The following is a 6484-nucleotide window of genomic DNA, read 5'->3' on the forward strand; positions in this document are numbered from 1 at the left end:
ACCGTTTCCATGATCCCCCCTGACCTAAACTGGCCAGCTCCCTGACCCTATATTACGTAAAAATACTCATCACCTAATGCCACCCTTCCAGCAGGAATTTTCTTTGTCTTGAGGCTATAAAAATTGGCTACTAGCCCTTGCTTCCCAGGTGGCACTAGTGGTAAAGAACCTGCCTGCCAATGCAGGAAACATAAGAGATGCGGGTTCGATCCCTAGGTTGGGAAGATCCCCTGGACGACAGCATGGCAACCCACTCCAGTATTCTTGCCTGGAGAATCCTGTGGACAGAGGAGCCTGGTGGACTACAGTCCATGGGGTCACAAACAGTCAGACACAACTGAAGTGACTTAGCAGCAGCAGCGGCCCTTGAAATGCGTGGACTCTTCCTGAGCAGGCTCGCTGTTCTACTAGCATCTCCCCGCTCTAGCAAAACTGTTCTCCTCTCATTCTGCCCTCATGTCTGGAAATTCTTTTCCAACCCACACAACACTAGGAATGTCCTTTGTTGGGAGGGAGCACATAGGTTGGGAGGGGCATGTGCTGCCGAGGAAGGGAAACTGACTTGAAGAAGAACTGATCTGGGACTCCATCACTCCTATGCCCACCTGGTCCAGCCCCTTGATGGGTCTGCAGGGAGACAAGTACGGAGGCTCAGACCACCTCACCCCTAGGCCCTCCCTCCGTTCTCTGGGAAACCTCATAAGTCCCGAGCCCCTAGGAATACAAGTTGCCATGAGGCTAAACTCCCTTCTCCCCTGGAGGCAAGCAGCCAGGGTTTTGTCTGCTGGCAATCCAGCCCTCAGGAGGGAAAGCTACCTGGAATCCTGGGCAAGTGCTGATCCACGTTTCAGACTCCAGCTACATAAGAGCAGGTTGAATTTCCTACTCTCTGACCATCTGGGCCCCAGAGTTCTTGAGGGAGAGCCCCCACTCAACACCAGCCAGCTTTGGCTCACAGACACCACGGAGCTCGGGATGAATCGGCAGCCCCTGATGAACAAGACACAGCTATCTCAGAAATCAAGGGCCACAGCCAGCGCTTAAAGGGATTGCATTCTCTGGTGACCACGTTCAGACAGAGGGCAAGAGGCAAAGTAAGCGATGGGAACGGTTGGTGTGTTTCCATCAGGACTAGTTCTGGCCACAATAAAATTGTGGTGACAGAAGCTTGTTCTCGGTTCCTCAGTGTCCACCCACCCCACCCCAGCCGTCTCCCTAGCCTGCATAAATGCACACCCCCCCATTTTGTCTTTCTTTCCCCCATTTCCCTCCCCCTGCTCCTCGACCTCTAGTGAAGCCTGAGCCCTCCCAGTGTCCTCTGTCCACCCAGGGCTCCAAGCTCCTTTATCCCAGGAAAGGCCTCCCCTCTCAGGTACTCCAATGCTCAGGATATCTCCAACTGCCAGAAACGCTCGCTGGCTGTGAAAGCTTGAGAAGCTGTTGAACCTCGGGGAGATTCAGTTTCCACAGCAGTTAAAGAGAAAACGTGATATCTTCCTCCAAATGTCCTGGAAAAGATGCAACGAAATGTGGGCGTGAATATGCAGCCACTATGCAGCAATATGGCAGTACACGTGGGAAAGCGTGGCAGTGCCCCCACACATGGTAAAGATCGAAGCCCAGAGCTCCCTGAAGCACCCACCCACCCAGACCTGGTTACTCAGCCCCTCCCTGGGCCCCCGGCAGACCACCCTCTGGACCAGCTGCTGGAGGTAACGCCCAGCAGCAGTGTGCATGGGCTCCAGGGCCAACTCAGTGCCAGGGCCAGCGTTGGTTCTCTCATGGGTCCTTCGCCCAGGCAATGCCAGGTGTTAAAAATGTGTGTTTGTGTCTTCCTCCTAGAAATGATGTTTGGATGTGGCTGTCTTGTAAGCTGAGGCATAGACCAGATAATCATCAGGTGGGCTAAGGTCTGGAGGAAGAACCCTTTAAACTGTATCAGCCATTTACACCTAGAGTATGTGAACGAAGAAACACAAAAGAGGGTTTCTTGGGGGTCAGGAGGTAAGGAGAAGGTGAGACACTGAGGAGAGAGGGGAAGAAAGGGGCCTAGAAAGAGGAAGCAAATTCAGGCTACTTTCTCCACTTTATCTAGAGTTCTGCTTATCACCACCAGCGTTTTAAATCCCTAGGATTCAAAGTGCAATATGCCAGAAAAGCAAACGTCCTCCATGAAGAGGAAAGGAAGCAGCCACCACAGGTGGTCCCGCAGGGCCACACGTGCCCATGTCTGGTATGCCACGGTCACCTGGGAGTGGGGATGAGTGCCAGGCTCCCGGCAGGAAGTCTGATTCTAAACCCAGCCCCGTGCTGATTTGCAGCGTCTGCGTGTGTGTGTATGTTGTGTGTTGTATGTGTTATGTGTGTCCAGTTGGTCAACTACTTATGTTTCTCTGGAGCCTCTATTATCCCTCATCTGGGACACGTGGATTCAATTACCTGCCCAGTGGCCCTCACAGACCGCTGAAAGTTCAGAAGAAAGCTGGTGCATAAAAGGACTTTATGAATTGGGAACTGCTTTCCTACCATATGGTATGGTGATAATCCACTCCATTGAGAAAGAAGCAGAGCTGGGAGTGGGAAGAAGTGACTCAGGAGGCTCAAGACAGGAGGGAGGGCTGAGGAGCTTGTCAGAGGCCCAGAATAGAAGCGTTTTCAGAGCCTGGAGCCAGACTTCAGTGCCAGGCCTGGCAGAAGCAGCTGGCAGGCTCCAGGCTACCTGCTCCCTCCCCTCCACCCCGACTCCCACCCTGCCTCGGGTGGGGTGGGTGTCTACAGCCCGAGGTGGCCACTTGTCTGGCCAGGCTAGTGCCGGCCAACAGCCGTGGCTCCCAGGCAGGAAGTGGAGGCACTGACCACTCCTTTGACTTCACTGAGAATTCAAACGTCTCTTCCCGCTCACTGCCAAATGCTGCCCTGGCCTCCTGCCAACATTCCCTACCAGCAAAATGACCCCTCAGATGGAACCTACAAAGCATATAGGCCCAGGAGCCCACAGGCCCCGAGGAAGCATGCTGACCCTTGCCCCACCTGACTCCACTGGGCTCCAGCCCTTTTGCTCCAAGGCAGAAAACAGACACAGGTCCCTAGAACTCAAGACTGAAGAGATATGAAGGATCCGGGTCCAGAGGCAAGCTGGCCTCTGGCCGGCTCGGGCGTAACTAGGCAGGGATTCGATGTTTCACAAACAAACACGGCTCCAAGACATTCCTGCCGCTCATTCAGGCCAAGTTCAGCAAGGTAATAACTCAAGGAACAGTGACCTCATCAGACAAGCAGGCTCTCCAGCCTCTCACACAAATCCCACATCCCCAAAAGACCCAGGGACTCAACTTGTCATGAAAAAGCCCACAGAGACACTGCTGTGTAGACCGAGCAGGTGGCCAGTTTAGAAGCTGGCTGGAAAGCAGGATGGAGTTTTCCCCTGGCGTCTGGAGAACCCATCCTTCCAGGGGACGCGTCCGCTTCAGGGTCTTGCCCCCATTGTCACACATAAAGAAACCAAGACAAAGCCAAAGTTTGTGTCATCTCGGCTCCCCGGGGACCTCGGCAGCCGTTGGGAACTGGGTACTGCTGTGAAGGCGCTCAGCCTAGTCCTGTTTCATTTCCCCCATCTGCTGCTTTCTGCCTCCTCGGGATGTGGGGAGAGGGGGAGATGGAGGAGGAAGCAGGAGGAGAAGGGATGCCCAGCTGCTATGACTGCTTATTCCTGGTTCCTTCAGCCAGAAGAAGGGAGGGGCAGAAGGCCATGCCTGGACTTTGAAAGGGATAAACACACCCCCAGGTGCCTAGGACTGTGTGCAAGGGGCTGCCCGAAGCCACGGGCTAAACCCACGCATCTTCCCGGGCCCTCCAGCTGGGGTGTGGTGGACTTCTTTACATTAAGATAAAAGCTGTATTAACCAGAGCGAACCTTAGACGGTGTTTACCATGTGCCAAGTACTGTGCTAAGTGATTAAGATGCCTTGGCTCTTCCACCACTCCAAACAATGCTATGAGTAGCTCTTTCTGTTGTTGTTATTTGATCGTTTATCCTGACTCTTTGAGATCAAATATTTCAGTTAAATCCTGAAGCTCTCCTTGGAGGTGGTGTACAAAAATAGCAATAAATTGTACAGATAGATTTTAAATATATATATATATATGTGTGTGTGTGTGTGTATATATATATATATATATATATATATATAGTTGTTGTTCAGTCAGTAGGTTCTGTCTGACTCTTTGAGACCTCATAGATAGCAGCACACCAGACTTCCCTGTCCTTCACCATCTCTCGGCATTTGCTCAGACTCACGTCCACTGAGCTGGTAATGCCATCCAACCATCTCATCCTCTGCCGTCCCCTTCTCCTCCTGCCTTCACTCTTTCTCAGCATCAGGGTCTTTTCCAATGAGTTGGCCCTTCACGTCAGGTGGCCAAAGTATTGGAGCTTCAGCTTCAGCATCAGTCCTTACAATAGAATTGAACAGTTTGCTCTCCTTGCTGTCCTAGGAGATATATAAATATAATATATATACACACACATATATTCCTTCTTTCCTTCCCTTCCTTTTCCTTCTTAACCAACTTAGTCTCAAAGTAGTCTGAGCTGGCAAAGCAACACAGGCATCCATGCAGGGTAAGAGGGCAGACACAGTGACCCAGGGGGAGGAGGGCTAGATCCTTTGAGATAAAGATACTCCTGGGAAAACTGGAGAGACTTGAGTGGAATGAACAGATAGATGGCAGTCATGTGTCCATGGTAGTTTCCTGATCAGATGATTCTGTTGAGGGGGTTATAGGGGAACTCTTTATGTGGAGGGCATCATGCCAGCAACTTACTCTTTAAATTTTTATTATTATTATTACCTTTCCATTTACTTTGAAAATAAATCAGCAATGCATGCATTTATTCTCATGGTAAAAAGAATCAAACAATATAGAAATTGTAATAGGGAAGAACCTTCGTAGTCTATTACAAGTTAATCACTAAATGGATGTTGCCTATAAGCTTAAATTACGCTTAAGTTACATAATAGCGCATCTCTGGGAACCCTGCCTCTTAGGTAATGAATGTTAAGCTAAAATACCTTTGTTTAGCACACAGGAGACATCCTGATCAGGCCCACCTGTGAGGGACTGCAGGAAGGAAGAAATTAACACATTCTCTCTGGATTCTGACCAGAACCAGGAAATATTTGACTTTACTCCCTCCCCTTTTAGTATAAAAGAAGCCTGAATTCTGACTTAGGCAAGATGCTCTTTGGTACACAAGCCCACCTTCTTCTTGGTCTGCTGGCATTCTGTATAAACTCACTAGCTATTCCTTGCCCCAACAACTCACTTTTCAGTTTATTGACCTGTCTTGTGGTGAACCATGTAAGCTCGGACTCAGTAGTAAATCTATTCCTTTAAAAATATAATTGTCCCCCCACTTCCCTTCAATCTCAGTCCCTTTTTCAGAAGTCAACACTACTATTGAGGTGGTATTTTCATAGAATAAAGTATGTAGATAACAGAACAGATCTGCAAAGCTCTCGTCACAGGAAAAAAAAATTGTAACCAGGTGAGATGACAGAGGTTAAACTTTGATCATTTCATAACATGTTGTACAACTTAAATAATACAATGTTCTATGTCCATTATATCTCAATAAAATTGAAAAAATGAAATTAAAATTTCCAAGAAAAAATAATATAAAAAATTTCTTTCGGTACTCACCATCAAAAACAGAAATACTGTTGCTAAATGTTCATTACATTGGTTGTCAAGGTCAAAAAAGATTAGTCAGATATAGGTTACTTTGGGGAAAAAATACATAAGCAACTGACTTTTAAATAATTCAGGAGGAAAAAAAAATGTTCTTTGCACTGTGTTTTTTAAATTCTGAATTTGAGATTGCTAAAAATAAATTTTAATGAAATAGAAAACAGACACACACAAAACAGGAACCTTGACAGAACATTGGTTCTTTGGTTGGAGACCCCCATGGCACATCTTTATGGGTCTTCTGCTAATAGAGGCACTGAAGTAAAAATGTCTGGGGAGTCTGACCCCACCCAAAATGAGCCATCTAGAAATTCCTTGTGCTCTGAGCACTCTGGTATTCTTGCCTGGAGAATCCCATGGACAGAGGAACCTGGTGGCCTACAGTCCATGGGGTGGCAAAGAGTCAGATATGACTGAAGCAGCTTAGCACATTGTGTTGGTTTCTGCCATATATCAACATGAATCAGCGCTAGCATACACATGTTCCCTCTCTCTTGAACCTCCCTCCCAGCCCACGCCCATCCCTCTCCTCTAGGTCGTCACAGAGCACCAGGCTGAGCTCCCTGTGTTACCGGCAACTTCCCATGAGCTATCTATACTGTGATGCATATATTTCAAGGCTACTCTCTCAACCGCTCCTGCCCACTCCTTCCCCTGCTATGTCCACAAATCTGCCCTCTACGTTCCTTCAGTGATCCTGACCAGCACCACAGCTGACTGGCAGAGGGAAGAA

The sequence above is a fragment of the Dama dama genome, chromosome 21, assembly GCF_033118175.1.
Source record: "Dama dama isolate Ldn47 chromosome 21, ASM3311817v1, whole genome shotgun sequence".
NCBI lineage: Eukaryota > Metazoa > Chordata > Mammalia > Artiodactyla > Cervidae > Dama > Dama dama.